At 45.2% G+C, this 17,707-nt stretch overlaps 1 long non-coding RNA gene across 1 annotated transcript; it reads left to right on the top strand.

Annotated features, from left to right (window-relative positions):
- The first annotated feature begins 307 nt into the window (after window positions 1-307).
- LOC147504695 (uncharacterized) lies at window positions 308-12,499 on the top strand. Its single transcript, XR_015193088.1, has 2 exons — window positions 308-578; window positions 11,734-12,499. It is a non-coding gene; the product is annotated as an uncharacterized LOC147504695 (long non-coding RNA).
- Window positions 12,500-17,707: the final 5,208 nt, after the last annotated feature.

Here is a 17,707-nt window from a genome sequence, read left to right as displayed (position 1 = left end):
AAGCTGTGTGCTCTCTATATGGCATCTATTGTTCCAGAGAATAGCTTCAATGGAGTGGGGAATCGGGAATAGGATAGCATATAATGGAATTTAATTTCATTTCCAGATATCATTTTCATGTGAATATAAAACAATATCTAAACCTTGAATAGATATTTTATTGTGGGTAGAGAATCTTGTAGTTGGAGGTGGGATTCTTATTAGTGAGTAAGCAGATTGGATAAGCCAATGTTTTTGTATAGATAAACATCATAAACTAATACAGATTAGTCCGATAGCCTTAATATTATCAAGGATTTCTCCACTTCCAGTAGTTGGTTACTTTTTTTTTTTGATAAAACAGTAGTTGGTTACTTGGTTTCATATTGGGCCAAAAACTGAAAATTGAAAAACAGGCTCAAAAAGATAATCATATTGGGCCGCATAAACTTTTTGCAATGTTATTCCATGTATAAGAGGATTAATTGGGCAGCATATTTATGAAAGTCCATGCCGTTGCGTGGCAAAAGTTAAAATCCTTACCTATGTGCATCTCTAATTGCTTTCTATTTCATGCTGTGCGTATGTCCATCACAAAGGTATTATGTGTGCTCGTATTTGGGTGCTAGGATGTTTTTCTTTTGTTTTGGTTTATTCCATTTTTTTTTTATCTATAACAGTTTATGGTGGTTTTCTGGATTTTCTTGTGCATTGTTTACGGGTGCATGAGGGTACCTATTTTTATCCTCATCTTCGGGTTCTTTAAACGGCTCCCGAACCTCACCCCCACCCCCACCCTCATCCATATGAGCTTCAGGGTCTCTCCCCAACCTCATCCATAAGGTTAGCTGACTGCATCGACGATACTGTAGAAATATCAACACCGTCGGGCTTGTCATAGAGGATGGGACGGACCGCCAGCGTCGTATCCTCTAGCAACATATGTCTAGGGATAGTTATCTTCAATGAGGCCAACTCTATAGCACCCTTCCATCGCCACTTCCCTTTTTCTTTTTGAAACAGTCTTTCTATTTGCAACCTTTAGTGGTATATTTTCCTTTTCGAACAGTAACTCTAGAAGTTAGGGCGAGCCATCAATGCTGAGCAAATCAAAAAAATTGAGGGGTGTTGGTTCCGATGTCCAAGAGGCTATCGCTACGGGAAATGCGAAATCTTTTGGTGTGATGCCAATCAAAACATTTAAAAAGGAAGTGGTGAAGATATTTGATGATTGTAAGCGCTAGGGCAAAAAGGAGATAGAGGCCAAGGCTATACTATTGGGTAAGCTATACGTTACTTTGCTCATCTCCACTGTATTTCTTTGTCATCGCTAGGGTGTTGTGACCTACCTCTTCTCCTCCTCTATTTCTATTTATAATGACCCTCCTCCTTCTTGGGCCTCGGTGCCCCTCATCTTACGGCCTCACGGGTGCCAAGTGTTGAGTTCTCGTCGCGACGTTAGGGTTTCACCCTTCCCCTGCTAAACGCGTGCCGGATGGTTCTATTCCATGTCGGCCTAGCCTTTCGGCGCCGCGGTTCTCCCTATCATCCTCGGTATTTTCGGCCTCCATACTTGGCTTCTCCGCCCACGGCACCGGGTAGCTTTGCCGTCATCCCACGCCTTGTCCTCTTCCGGCTCCTCATCCGCCCGGACTTCGCGGCCATCATAAAAGTGGTTAATGCCATAATGCCCCTCTCGAGGTTAGCGGACCTCCCGAATGTTCGTGGACTCGAACCCAAATAATCGCCGCTTTTCCGTAAATTTGGGCGCCGCCCTTTCTATTGTTGGCCGCCGTGTCCCCCGCGTGTTTGGTTTTAGCGTCGCCTCGGTTCTTCTTGCCCTCCGCGTGTCACCTTCCCTCCGGTTCAACCGGGCGGCCTCTTGATTTTTGGCTCCTAATTCTTTCCCTTTTACCCTCCACGCTTCCACTTCTACTTATTCCTTCTTTCCTTCTCATTTCCTTTCTCACCGCTTCACGCCCCGTTGCTCGATTACGCCATTTTTACACCTTCCTCTTTTCTTCTCACTTTTTCGCTCTCCTTTCACGATCACCCTCATCCTCTTCTAGTTCTCCTCCCGCTCCTCCATTCTACACACCCCCTCTCCAACGTTAGCCTTTTGCTCTTTGGATTGGCGCGATCGGGTTGGTAATCTTCTCTCCTTACTTTTCACATTTGACTTGTAAACTGTTCATATTCCTTAGCTCCCTCCCATGTCAGTTCTCACTCCGGCCGGTCCGACTTCACGCGATGACGCTGAGGAGTCTTCTCCTCCTTTGATCCCACCGCGCGCCCCCTCCACCAATCGGGCGGCCTTTCAAGCTTCCACCGCCTCCCCGCGCTCCGTCAGCCCTAATTTGGAAGGCGATTAGGGTTGGCTATGGCATCCCAAACGACATCCTCCTCGAGCACGTGCGTGCCGACGTGATTCATTTCCTCATCCGGTTCCCCAAACCGGATGCCTTGTGGTCCTGATCGGCCAAATTGTATCGAGGCGCGTCGCCGCCTTCCGACTAGGCGTAGGCGTATGCAACCATTTCAACATTCCCCTTGCCGGGGTATCGGCAATTTTGGCGATCATGTATGCGCGAACTATTATAACCTCCACCACGAGCCCGAATAGTCCCCAGTCCGACATAATTTCTCGTATTATATCACATGAAAGTACCAAAAGTGAGTGTGGGGTACCATTCTTTACGTCCGCCTTTGGTAAACGTCCTTCATTCTCAAACTCACCACCTCGGACCAAACTTGGCATCACTACCCCCTCAGATGTTTTACGGTATTTTAAATGTCCGCGGAGGTTCCACCTGAAGTGACTCTCAACCATCTCACCTTCCCGCCTGAATGGTGAGTTCACTTTCTTGCCTCTCTTTCTTATGTTGACTTATCTTTGCGGACTCACTCCTTGTCTCTATTTTTCTCCTGTGCAGGTTGGAAGTCCGACTCCAAATCCCGGTTTTACGTCGGCCTGAAGTCTGCAATCTTCGAGCAACTCCGCAATTTGGGCTCTTCTCAAGCTGAAGTCCTCGGCATAGATCCCTCTCACGGAACCCCCTTACTAACTGACCCTTCCTTGCACACCTTGGGTAAATATTCAGCTCCCTTTTATCGTCCTCCTCCCCAAAGAAAGAAAAAGCCTCGTCCTTCTCCGTCCTCACTATCCGCCTCCCGTCCCAACGCAAAACCCGCGCCGGCTTCACTCGTAAAACCTCAAGTCGGGGGCCGGGCTCGGGCTTTAGAAGCGATAGTCAAAAGTCCACCGCACACCTTTCTTCCGGCCCGTCAATATACATCTCCTTCTTTTCGTTCCCTTTGCCGACCCGGGACGATCAATATATCCCCGATTCCCCTCCGGCCGACTCATCACCTTCCCATGGGCGTCTCCAAGATCAAAGCGTTCGGCGGACTTTCGGACGATGGCGTGGCCGAAGTCCCTCCTTCCCGCCCGTGTCGGCCTCTCTTGTTCCCAGCGTGTCAGCGGATCCTCCTCTGAAGAGCCCCCACAAAGCGCCGCAAGTCCTCTTCCTCTGCAAGCCTTTCTGCGGCTCCTCCGTCTCCTCCTCATCTGCAGCGGCCCGGAAAAGAAACCGCTCGCTCTCTCCCTGGGTCCGCGGCACCACCAACTTTCCGCCCCCACTTCAAGGTGCGTGGCCGCTTGGTCAATGTAGAGGATTCTGCTCTAGAAAACCCGGCCGTGGCCTCAGCAATGTTCTATGGCTCCCATCTTCCTCGTGACCTGGCCTATGCTGACTCTGGGACTTTCGAACAGCATCGCACTTCCTTGTATGCCGGCTGGGAGAAGGTCTGTCTCTTTCACCCCCTTTCCACTTTCTGTTTTGACCCTTATCACGACTCTTCCCTTGCTAGGTGAGCCTGGACATGGCCTATATGATCCGCGGCCTCTTCTCTTCCTTGGACTCTGTGGAATCCTTGGAGAAGGAGGTCGGCGGCCCTGATGGATTACGGGCCACCTGTGAGCGCCTCCAAGCTGAGCTGTCGGCAGCGGACATGGCCAAACTCCGAGCTGAGGATGAGCTGCGGACCGCTGGCTTCTCACCAGGGCCTTCATGGGCCGGGGTGAGCGACCGCCTAAACAAACAGCGAGGCATACGCGCCTCCGGCCTGAGGAAGCTCTGGCCGCTCTTCTTCTCCAACACACTCGGGACATGGAGCGGTGCCGGTAAGCTTCAAGGCTCAAAGTGACAAGCGGTGGCCAAGAAGATTGCCGAGGAGCATGTCGCGTTTACTCGAAGGCCGACTCCTTCCCGAAAAGCCCCCTCTCCCATGCCGGAAGATCCATCCACCGCGGTATCCATTGCCGCAGCCCATTTGGTTTGGTCGGTTGATGTTGCTTTCTCCTCAATCCACTGCTTGAAGGCTCTGTTTGCGAGGCCGCCTCCCCAACCCGAAAGTGATCGTGACCAAGCTCCCTTACAAGATGCAGTGCGGATTTAGACTAGCCCCCGGGTATGCGCTATTGTTTAGCCATTTTGTAATTTACTTTTCGACAAAGTGTGCCCCTAATATTATTGGTTCTTTCCCTTTCATTTTGTATGTTGGCGTGGTAGATCTTTGTTTCACTTTTCTGATTACATGTATAATCTCGGTTTTAATTGTTGCTTTATGCGGCCGCACGCCATCGTTGCGTCATTTCTTGCCTCTATTTCTACTCATCTAGTCCTTATCTCTGCTGGGGCCTTCTCTTTCTTGCCCCCATGTGTGATTCCCCGCCTCGCTTGGGAACCTCTCTTTTCCTTTGGAGTCACTTTCGTTGACTTTAGGTTCCATCCCGGCGCTTTCGACCTGCCGTGAGTCGATTTGAACCGTTCGACCCTTGGAAGGCTCATCCCGCGCCAGCCTCTAGTTAGAGTGGCCTCGCTTTCCGTTGGGCCTCTCTGCCCCCTGTAGCGTCGCCTTTTCTTCCAGCGCTCTCTCCCCGACCAGCGGCTCTATCTTGAGATGGACCTCTTGTCCTCGAGGCGTCTCTTGCCCTCACCTATGTTTCGTCCGACTCCATTCTGTTCACGTGAAGCGGTGAAATTTGTTCCCCAAAAGTGCCATTGTATTATATATTCACAAATAGCTCCGGTGTATCATTACGGATTTTCATTACATTCAAACATGAAACTTTTTAGCATTCTCACATTCCATGGCTTTTCCAAAGACCTTTCCTCCCGCTTGTTCTTAGCTTTATGCGTGCGGCTCCTCCCACATCGACCAGCTGTATGGGCCCTCCCGGTTCGACCCCAAACTTTCCATCATTCTCTCTCTTGGTACTTTCTGCGTCACTTTCGTCGCGACCGCGGCATCCCTATCTGGCGCCTCGGCGACTCTCTTGTTATACCGTCTCTGCGGGCTTTGCGGTGGTATTCCTCTAGTCGATCCGCCTTCCTCTTCTCTCTTACGCTAAGATCATATCCGTTGCCCGGTATGCCCTCGTTCAGCCCGTCTCTCCACCCTTTTGTCCTCGTCGTGGCTGCGACCATTTCGATGGGAAATCCGCGGCCTCTACCCCGTAAAGCCAAAGCGAAGGGGAGTTTCCTGTTGATGTCTGGCGTGGTCCTCGTAAAGCCCGAAACATGGCCCGAGTTCATCGCCCATACTCCTTTCTTATCCTCTAGCTTCCTCTTGAGATTGTTCATAATGGCCTTGTTGGAAGATTCTCGCCCATTGCCTTGCCGATTGTATGGGGCCGAGAACCCTAACCCTTAACCTTGTATGCTTGTAAGAACGCTTCACCTTGGACCCGGTGGGCCGGGTTCCATTATGCTGCTATGATAATATGGCAACCCGAATCTACGGATGATGTTCTCCCCACACAAACTTGATCACGTGAGTCTCCTTAACTTGTTGCGGGGGCCTTTGCCTCAATCCATTTGGTAAAATAATCGTGGCCGCCAACATGAATCTCCTTTTGCCCTGTAGCCATGGGCGTGGACCCACTATATCCATTGCCCACATTCGCGAAAGGCCACGGACTTGACATCGCGTGTAATGGTTCGGTTGGTGCAAAGATCATCGGCGAACCGGCACTTCTCGCGTCGTTTAGCATAGTCCACGGCATCCCTTTTCATATCGCGGCCAAAGTAGCCCATGATATCGGTCACGTGTCTTTGTTGTCACCTGCCGTTGTGACTCCACAATCTCCCTCATGCAACTCAGCTAACACTTCAAAGGGCTAATCTCGGCCGGAGACACTTTAACAAAGGCCCACTGAAATTCCTTGATATAGCTCCCCTCATGAGCGCGTTATCTCCAGGATATCGTTCGGTCTCCTTTTCTCCCCTTTATCTTCCACCACGTCCCCCGCCAAAAACTCTTGATGGAGTGCGATCCATCCCCGCCGTCCTCCTTTTTGTGACATACCTCCACCACCCTTTCCCTCTCCATCCTCCTCGTTTAGGCTTCTCCAATCGCTTTACCTTTTTATCATTCTTTCTTCCGATTCAGGGATTCGCGGCCGCCACGCAGTAAGCTAGAAGCGTCGGCATATCTGTTTTCACTCGCGACCAGTATGTATGAATCTAACGCCCGCGAACTGGCAGCCCTCCTTTGCGGCGACTTCCGGATATTTTGCCATGCGTGGGCACCGGCCGCCACGAACCACCCGTTAGCGACCGCACACCACGGTTTGAGTCGAATAAATCATCGACTCTTTCACCCTACCTCTTACGCCATTCTCATGCCCGCTATTCTTTCGCCTCATTTCTCGCCCGTTATTTGATGCCGCGAACCCCAACTTCATAGTTAACTCCATTACGTTGTTTTTCCGTGACCCGATCCGCTGCCCATCCATTGCTGATTATGCGTAGGTGACCTTCGGCGGCAACTCTCCATCCATTCATTCGATCCTGGGGTCCAACCAATCTGTTCCGTGATCCTTTCCGGCCCATGACCATCTCGTTTCCCCCAAACTCCTCATTGGAAACTCCGCTAAGAATTACGCCACCGCTGCGCCTTTTTTACCTTTGTTACGATCGATCGCAGATCTCGTAAGAACTTCGACATCAACGCCCGTTTAAAGATCCTTCCCGAGCTTCTCGACTTTCAATGCTTGCTTTAGCGGCAAATTGGTCACCACCACTACAGAGTCTTCAGTCACGGTTTCAACCGGGGCGAGAACACCAAAGCCAAAGCATATTTCTATTCTACGCTATATCGGTCTCTCGGCTTCGGTGATGTTTTACTTTGGAAGTATACCGCTTTTTTCATTTACCCACATTCTCGACTAGTACCGAAGCTAATGGCATATTCCTTCCGCGACCCCCAAATATAGGTACAACTTCTCTCCCTGTTTCGATTCGGCGATAGCATAGGGGCCTTGCCTAAGTAATCCTTCACTCTTGGAACATGCTTTTCGCTCGGGGTCCATTCGAAATCCAAATATTCCTCGGCCAGAAATTCGTATAATGGCCTACACTTATCGGCGACTTGAGATGAATCTATTCAAAGCCGCGACCGCTTCCCGCAAGTCTCAGCACCTCCTTGACATCCCGAGGCGGCGGCATCTCCACTAGGCCCTTATTTGTCGCGGGGTTGGCTTCTATTCCCGGTGAGTAACTATGTATCCTGGGAACTTTCCCGTAGTGGCGCCCGAGCGTACATTTCTCCGGATTAAGTTTTAAATTGTACAACCGCGAGATTCTAAATGTCTCTTTCAAACCCTCCGGATGTTCTTCCTCCGGCATGCTCTTTCTACCATGTCGTCTATGTAAATCTCAATCCCTTTCGGATCTTGCTTTGAACATTTTCTCCCTAGCCGCTGAAAGGTGGCCCCGCGTTCTTCAATCAAAGCGGCATTCTTGTGTATTGATGCGTCCCGCCTTCCACCACGAAAGCCGTCTTTTCTGATCCGCCCGTTACATGGCCACACGGTTATATCCATTGACGCGTCCATGAAAGAAAACACTTTAAACCACTGCGGTTCTATCCACCGGCTTCGTCTGCTACTCGGCATGGGGTAGCTATCTTTGGGGCACTCTCGATTCCGCGTCCGGTGAAGTCGGCGACATCCGCACCTTGCCATTCTTCTTAGGTACCGCTACCACGCGTTTGATGACCCGATCGGTAAAGGACACCTCTCGTATTATCCCTGCCCCCTTCAACCTCGCGACCTCTTGGCGAATCCGCTTCAGGCGTACCTTGGTCTAATCCTCGCATCTTACGTCTTCTTACGGTTTAAGCGTCCCCTCATATGTAACTTATGACATGCGAACTCGGGTCCAATCCGGTGACTTCCTCGATCATCCAGCAAATACATCTCGGTTAGCGGATAAAACGATTACTAATTTGCTCTTCCATTCCTCTCGACCGGTGGACCCCGGATGTGAACTTCTCTTCCCGTTCTCCCCCAAGTTTACTACCTCTATCCCATCCAAGATCTTCGGTCCCGCTACTAACTCTGCCGATCCCTCCCGGACGGCAATCAGAATTAATTACTATGCGCTTCTTCTTCGGACCGCGAGGTCTCTTCCTCGACCCACGGATCAATCTCTTCCACCCAGTACTCACGGTGGCTATTTTTTGCCGACACGATCCCCGCTGGACCTCGTATATCCCGGTTCGGGGTGGGGAACCCGAATCACTTGGTAGTAAGTGGAGGAACTGCTTTCATCTCGTGAATCCATCTCCTCCCGGGATGGCGTTATCAGCTGAAGTCGGCATCCACCACCTTAAACCTCGAAAACACCGTAACCGGTCCTGCGGTCACCGGGGCGATAACTCCCCAAGGGTTCCGCCATGCTCCCGTTGAACCAATACAAATTTGTTGGCGAGTCTCCGGTTTCTTCCTTTCTATGTTCATTTCTTCCATTGCCCCTCTAAATAGTAAATCCACAAAGACTCGCCAATCCATCCACCAACACTCTCTTTACTATGTAATTTCCATAGTCACCGCGGATCACCAACGCGTCCTCGTCGCGGGGAGTCGATGGCTTTCGGAGGTCCGCGTCGGAGAACGTGATGCTCTTCCTTCCGCTTTGCGCGACCCGTAATCGTCGCGCCGCCTTCTGTCTCATGCACTTGTCGTATGCTTGCCGCTTTCGCCTTATCCTGTCGCGGTGTGCATTATGGCTCAATATCTCTCCACCGAAGATCACATTGATCGTTCCTAGTATCCTCCCCGGGTGGCGCTGCTCCCCCTTTGTCCCCTTCCGCTACAAACTCTCTTGATAATCCCGCGTTATCATCCTGCGGATTAGCCACCTTAAACGATAATTTGTCCGTCTCGTGATTGTGTATTTGATGATAAGCCTGATAAAAGGTCCGCCTTGTACCTCCATCGGCTTGGTTCAGCGGACCCTCATACCCCCGCAAGTTACGGATCAATCGGTAGTATTTCGGCCGGTGGCTTATTCAATGGCACTTGCTCTTCCTCGCGGTAAGGCTTTTGTCTCGACCTTCCGCCCAACCTCTTCAGCGGTCCCCTATAGGGCGCGATGAAGACTTTCGATACCGGCGCCCCCGCTTATCGGAGGGTTCATATTGCCGACGCCCCTCCGTTTTATCCAACGATAACACCGCTTTTCCCCGGCGCTTCTCACCTCCTTACGCATGGTGTCCTCATACCTAATGTACTTTTCCACCCTGATCTACAAGTCCCGTAGAGTTGCTATCTCATTCTTTGCTACCGATTCATGTACTCTAGTTCCCGGGCGCAACCCTCTCTCGAAAGCTATCACCGCCGTCCTTTCATCTAGATTTTCCACTTTCAAAGTCTCCGCCTTGAATCTGCACAAGAAATCTCTCACTGATTCCGCCGACCTCTGCGCTTTACGTTGAACAAGGCCGCTGGCGTCCACCACACTTCTTTTGATGTATGAAGTGATCAATGAACGCCTGCTCCAACTCCTGAAAGTTATTAATACTCTTCGAAGGTAACCTGTAATACCAATCGGATGCTCCCCCTTTCAAGCTTGCCGGGAACATCATACATCTTAGTCCGTCATACCGCGACTCTTGCCACAACGGCATCTGGCTGCCGGAATGGTGAATGTGGTCCATTTGGGTCTCTGTTCCATCATACCTCTCAAACCTTGGGCTGATTGAACCTCTTCGCACTTCCGACTTCCATATCAAATCTGCCCGGTGGGTTCATGATTCAACCCCCACCACCACTTCGCCCGGCGCCTCCCTCTGCTCCGCTTTGCATCCCAAGCTAGCCTTCGGATCGTTGGCTATCATTTCCTGACTTGTTCCTTAGTAAGCCCCCACCCCGCTTTGTTCTTCCGCATCCGCTCCCCTTCCTCCTCTTTCTTCTCCGCTCTAGACACCTCCCTTTCCGACTCCTCTATAGTTTCTCTCTCCGCTTCTCAACCCCTCATTTTCCTCCCTCAACCTCGATATTTCCTCATGCAACAACCTTGTTTCCTCCTCCGACATTATTGTCTCTTCCCCGTCCCCGCTCCTCCCTTTCGCTTTGTTGACTCCATCGTCCCTCTTGGTGGATCGTCCGCCTTCTTTGGTCGCCACTCTTCTTTTTTTGTTGCCATTTCACTATTTTTCTTTACTCTCTCTTTCTTTTCTCTCCCCACGACGGTTCTGCAATGTTGTGACCTACCTCTTCTCCTCCTCTACTATTCTATTTATAATGACCCTCCTCCTTTCTTTCGCCCTCCAAATTTCCCTCATCTTACGGCCTCCTCGGACTTTGCCAAGTGTTGAGTTCTCGTCGCGACGTTAGGGTTTCACCCTTCCCTGCTAGGCACGTGCCGGATGGTTCTATTCCATGTCACCTAGCCTTTCGCCCGCAGTTCTCCCCTATCGTCCTCGACTGGCCTCCATACTTGGCTTCTCTTCCTTGCCTCCGGGTAGCCTGCCCGTCATCCCATGCTGCCCCTCTTCCCCTCTCCCTCATCCGGCCGGACCATGGCCATCATAAACTGTGTCGCTACATAGGGTATCCTGGATGGTTAGTTTCGATGGTACAACGAAGCTAAAAAAATTAGCTTGGGATGAAGAAATAGCTAAGTGTCCACAGGATGGTCTCAATGAAGCACAAAAAAAGGAGAAGGAGAGTAGTGAAACAAGCATTGATGGCTGGGTACCTTCTGGAGCTACTGTTCGAAAAGGAAAATATACAACTAAAGGTTGCAAATAGAAAGACTATTGCAAAAAGAAAGAGGGAAGTGGGGAAGGAAGGGTGCTATAGAGTTGGCCCCACTGAAGATAGCTATCCATAGTCACATGTTACTAGAGGTTGCGACGCTGGTGGTCCTTGGCATCCTCTATGGCAGCCCGACAATGTTGATATTTCTACAACATCGCCGATGCGGTCAGCGAACCTTGTGGATGAGGTTGGGGAGCAGTCTGAAGATCCTGAAGGTCATATGGAATTATGGATATGGATAAGGGTGAGGTTCGGGAGCTCTCTAAAGAGCCCAAAGATGAGGATGAGAATGGGGACCTCAACAATGCACAAGAAAATCCAGAGCGGTCTGAAGTCGAGAATGTGCCTTTGGGAAAGAAGAGAAACAATAAGGATAAATTTTCTCCCCTCAACATGAATCTTATACCAATCAATCCAAAGAGGGTTAGTGTTCCGGTATTCCTGATCCACCGAAACCAAAGAACACAAAGAAACCAAAGAAAACGAATGGCTTGTTGTGATTAGGTTACTAGTTTTGTTGGATGTTTTAATAAACATTAGTGATTTAATCTCTTGTCATGGCCCATCTTTGATTAAGTAGTGGTGTTTTAAGTCTTGGATTTGTTGTTTATATGATACTTAGTTTGTTTTGATACTCTTGACAGGAAAATGCACCCTGGAAGTACTGTTCCCAAAGTATAACAGTAGTTTTTATCTGTAAGCGCACTATATTTTAACTAAGAGTACTTGGAATTACCATTTCAGAACACAACAGCACATGAAGTTCCTTTACTGATTATTTTTAGACACTGCGTATTTCTAGTTTGACCGAAGATGTCAAGTACTTTTACACTGTATAACTAAGCGTACTATCTTAACACTACGAGAAAACCTACCTAGGTTTTCTCGTAGTGTTACTACCTACTTTATCAGTTTCTGTAGCCACTATTGAAATTGTGTCATGAATAAATTATTTTCTTTTGTGCTGCCACTTGTCTAACTTCTGGCATGGGAAGCATATAGAAGGAAGCCAATATAAAACTGGAGCTGGATTTCACTAGTTATAAGCAACGGGACAGTGCTCTTGACCTCTCCTGCTTCTACCCTCGATCTTGTGTTGACTCTTCTATTGGAGGCAAAATCAGTGGATCATCTCAGGTTGCAGGGTACTGCATTTCTTTTTGGTTCCAGTCTAATGCTTCTGCACCGTTCACTTTGGAACAGAAGTGTCTTGATTGGAAGTTGTGGTATATTTATGCAATTTACAGTACAATAGCTATAAGTCAGAAATATATTAATTTGACCTTTGATGGCTTGTGGCCGATGTATATCTGTATATGGAAGAATCATGTCTGATATTCTTCTGATATTATCCTGTATGATGCAGCTAGAAAACTATTTTTGATATGTATATTCAATTTGTTTCTCATACATATAACATGTCCCATAATCCGGTAGTATTTAAGAAATTTATCCATCGAATCTCTAATGGTTTTTTGGCCTGATATATCTTGGAAATATGATATAGATACCTGACTATTGCTGAATTATTGTTTTGGATTATATGTTTAATTTATTATTTTCTGATATTTTTAATATATGTCTGATTCAGGGTATTTAATGATTAACTAGCTTGTAGGCCCGTGCATACGCGCCGGCTCTTTTGAAAATATTTATATTTTTTTTCTAACCCGTTGACTACCGTTTTAGTCGCTAACCCGTTTTAATTTTTTAACAAATTGTTTTAAATGAAGTTTTAATTAAGTTTTAAAAACCAGTTTTTTCAATTGGAAAAGAGATTTTGTTTTAATAGGAAAAAGATTTCCGCTTTAATTAGAAGTGTTAGAATTTGTTTAATAGGATAGAAATGTCGTGATAATAGAAGAGGAATTTCTATTTTTCAAATAAGAGAGAAATTACCGTTTTAATAGGAGATGATGTGGAATTTTAATAGAGCTCGAAAAATACCCCTTGTGACTCTTTTAAAAACTTGTTCAACAATCATAACTATACATATATAAATTTTCTAACAAATCGTGATTCATGTTTTCGTCGTTAACTTGTTTTAATTTCTCAACAAATTATTTTAATTAAATTTTTAAAACTCATTTTTTAATTGAGGGAGGGATCCCGTTTTAATTCAGAAGTGTGATTCCCATTTTTAATAGGAGAATGATTCTCATTTTAATTAGAAGTGTTAGATTTTTCTTTTTCAATAGAAGAGACATTTTCATTATAATAGGAGAAGGATTCCCGTTTTAATTAAAAGTGTTAGATATATATATATTTTTTAAATATGAGATGAATTCTCGTTTTAATAGAAGTTGATGATATGGAATTTTAAGAGAGCTAGAAAAATATCATTTGTGGGAGCTTTAATATTAAGAATATAAAGTAGACACGTGCATACGCACCGGTTCTTTTAAAAATTTGTTCAACAATCATAACAAATTGTGATACCTATTTTCGTCGCTAACCTATTTTAATTTCCTAACAAATTGTTTTAATCAAGTCTTAAAAACCCATTTTAATTTCTTAACAAATTATTTTAATTAAATTTTAAAAACCCGTGTTTTTTAATTGGAGGAGGGATTCCATTTTAATTTGGAAATAAAGAGTTTTTATGCTACTATTTGAGTTTTGGTTTTAAAAGGAAAAGAAAATTCCCATTTGAAGTTGGACTCTAAAAGGAAAAGAGTTTCCCGTTTTAAGTTAACTATTAAGTTGATGACGTGGAATTTTAATAGAGCTCGAAAAATACCCTTTGTGGGAGCTTGTAGGCCTGTGCATACACACCGGCTCTTTTGAAAACATTTATATATTTTTTTAGAAAATTAGGACTACTTTTTTAGTCGCTAACCCGTTTTAATTTTCTAACAAATTGTTTTAAATGAAGTTTTAAAAATTCATTTTTTCAATTGGGAGAGAGATTCTATTTTAATAGGAGAATGATTCCCATTTTAATTAGATACGCTAGATTTTCGCTTAATTTTCAATAGGGGAGGAATTCTCATTTTAATATGAGAAGGAAGGTTTACCGCTTTAATTAAAAGTGCTAGAATTTGTTTTAATAGGAGAAGAATTCTCGTTATAATAGAAGAGAAATTTCTGTTTTTCAAATATAAGAGAAATTCTCGTTTTAATAGGAGATAACGTAGAATTTTAATAGAGCTAGAAAAATACACTTGTGGGGGCTTTAATATTAAGATATAGAATTATAGATATAGTTATATAACATATATTTTCGATATTTCCAGTATGTATTGTATTAGAGTTTTTAGTGTTTTAGTATTCATATAAAAGAGGTTGTTTCCCTATTCATTCATTGATTTAAGCAGTTCCTGTAGTCTGCCAGTTGTTTTGGGTCCTGTATTGGGCACTCATCAAATTGGATTGGACAACGCCCAAAAAAAAAGAAATATTACAAATTTGTCATATTACAAGTTTGCCATCAAAGCCCAGGCCCACCAACCAATCCAACCGGTCTCGCCATAATGAACCCTTCGAGTCATTACGACTTCACCATGTAGTTTGAGTGCCCTCACTATGTAGTTTGAGTGTACTCTCAAGGGTTTGGCGCTGTCGCTTGAGACAAAATTCTTGGTTTTTGCTGCATCGACACGGCGGGTCATTTGGGGTCAGCCTCTGACGGGCGACATGGCCGGTGTCGTTTGGGCAATCTCCAGGACGACATAGCGGGGTCGTTTGGACTAAAAAATTTAGTTTGTTTGTCACGATGTTCATTTTAAAAATCAACTTCCACTTAATCAACCCAAACTCGAATTCAAACTCGAAAACGACTTCATCAAATTTGGGCAAACTTGAACTCAAGTTTAATCAACCCAATCTTCCACCCAAACTCCAAAAAAACATCAAGTTTGAAATCATCAAGTTTAATCAACCCAATCTTCCACCCCAATCAAATTTAATCAACCCAATCTTTCACCCAATCAAATTTAATCAACCCAATCAAGTTTAATCAATCCAACCAAGTTTGAGTATATACTCAAACAGGACACAACTCCAATTGGGTGAAGTCGCCAACTTTAATTCCTATTGTTGTTTCACAACTCAACACTCGAAGTATGAACACCCATGTAAAACTTCGATTTTTTTTTTTTTTTTTTTTTGGTTTCAGTCTGGAGAGATGATACCGCTACAAAAAGTTTGAAAAAAAGTAGCCGGTATGCTTTGAGGTGGGGGTGTATTGGGCTATTGTTGTTGGACTTAGTTGTCTGGCTTGGGCCGGAGGCTGCCCAATGCAATTTGATGAATGCTCGATTAAATCAGCATTGTTTTCTCATTGGGAGTTGGTTGGTTGTTTGTATGAGCGTGTATGTGTATTGGTTCGGACTTTTACTACAAGGTATTAGGAAAATTGAATTTTTGAGGTTATAATACATTAGATACCTAGTTGCAGCCTTGCAGGTACCTGGAATTATAAGCGTCTTCATAAGATGCATACAAACCTCTTTACTCCGTACGGCACAAACCACTTCCTTCGCCATTTTGCCAAAAATGAAGTGCTGGACTCAAGATCAACAAGTAGACGAATCAGTGTACAGTGAAATGGGCCTTTTGCCCAAACTTAATTCTAGAATGCAATACCTTGAATGCGTATTGAAGATGCATGTTGTTCTCAAGAGTTCTGTGAGAGATTAGTGCAGTTTATAAGAGGCCTATTCTCAAGATTCTGGGGCATCAAACATCACTATCCCTCGTTCTAGGCGCAGGATAAGCTGATAACTCTGCTTACGGCCCTTGGAACCGAAAGAACTGTGGTAGCTACATAATGTTTTATATCTGAAGAGAATAGCTCAAAAGGCAACCGCAGAATATAATTCCTCTGTATAAGCAGTATTCAGCTGGGATGATACTGTATGACACTGTCTCTCTGGTGGCAGATTCCCACGAGTCCAGGTCGTGTCTTTTTCTTAAAGAGGGGTTTGGTCAAAGGACCACATATGAGCAATATCAAAGGTGTAAGGGAGCGGGGAATGAATTTACTGTGATGTCTTTCCATCACGAAATCGTCGAAGGACTAAGCTGTTGAAGATGCCACAAACCATTTATATTCAAAACAGTTCGAAAAATTAGATTCTAGGGGATTTTTACATTTGATGATCTTTGGGTCAGGGGATGGCTACTCATAACCATTGTGTGCTATGTGGTCAAGATGACGAGGCGGTAATGCATATATTTTGCACTGCGCCTTTGTTGTTCTCCTATGTCAAACTATATATGATGGAAGGTATCTGATGTAAAATATGAGTTCGTTTCTTTCAAAAGTTCGCTGGTCAAGCCCATAGGCCGTAAAGCCCACTAGTTTAGTTGCTTGCTTTATTATTATTAGTATAAATAAGGGCTTATAGTTAGGGTTTCGTGGAGCCGCTTTTAGTCTGTGAGATTCAATAAAAGAGTCGCCTTTTAGGTTTTCTTTTGTTTTGTTTAATTCAACAAGTAGATTTAATAAACCGAGGCTTTTGCCAGGTTTAAATCTACATCGAGATCACCCATTTCCTACAACAATCTTCTCTTCTAGCTATCTTCGTGACCTTCTCAAAGGTTGGGTAGACACCATGTTTACAATGCATATGTCCTGGAAATGGAGAAACAACTAGATATTCATACATGGCCCTTGGGGGGTTTGACAAGCTGATTATAGCCATTAAGCCACTTTTTAATATTGGACTGCTCTGTGGTGTGGAGACAAGAACAATGGGAAAGTTTGAGATGATTTTCAACTGTCCCATCTAAACACCTTTAAAGAGGCGTGCTCAAGCTGTTAAGCCACGCTTAGCCGCCATAACATAGAGGCGCATGAAGCTAGCCTTCCAATCGTTCTATTATCTAACAACGCTTTTAACAGCTTGTTCATTTTAGTCTTCTAAGCCTCTCGACCAGCGTGTGGCTTTTCATCCTATCCTAACTCTTCTTCTTAGTTGCTTAAGTATCCACGCCGCTTTTTCTGCAATTTTCATTTTGGTTGTATGTTCTTATCTTCCTCATGCCTCCGATGTGTATTTTGCATTTTTGTATTACCATCTTCGCTCCATTATAGACAAACACATATCGCAGCTTCTATTTTCCTTAAGCAATTGTTTTGTTTTGGTTCTACATCTCGTTTCTCCTTCTCTAAAAAATCCCCTCCTTTCATAATTTGAAAAAGAGAGTTTGTGCTAAAGAAATCAATGAAGGGGCAAAGAAAGAAAATGGTGGGTTGTGTTGTGTGATATCTTAAGCCGATCTCCCTCTTTGGACTTCGAAATTGAAGCACATGGTTTAGCTACGTGGGGTTTTTATTAGAAGTTGTTCTTCATGACATAGTATAGAGCTACCAGACCTCGAAAGCATGACCAATGTCCGATAGATATAAGCTACCAGCTTTTCCAACACAAACAGAAATAGTGCCCTGGCGCCTCGTGTTTCTCAAGTCACACAAACTATTTTGTTTCTATTTTAACTTGTAATCTCTATTTAGAACTTGTAATCTCTATATAAACAATTGTAACCTCCTTATAAATCAATCAAGTAAATACTCTCAAATCTCTTTCTCTATAATTTATCATGGTATCAACCTAATTTTGATCCAAACCCTAACCCTAACCTCTATCAGCTTCTGCCTCCTCTCAATTCTCA

Source organism: Coptis chinensis, chromosome 4, assembly GCF_015680905.1.
Source record: "Coptis chinensis isolate HL-2020 chromosome 4, ASM1568090v1, whole genome shotgun sequence".
NCBI classification, from domain to species: Eukaryota; Viridiplantae; Streptophyta; class Magnoliopsida; order Ranunculales; family Ranunculaceae; genus Coptis; species Coptis chinensis.
This window is presented reverse-complemented; position numbering and strand designations above follow the sequence as displayed.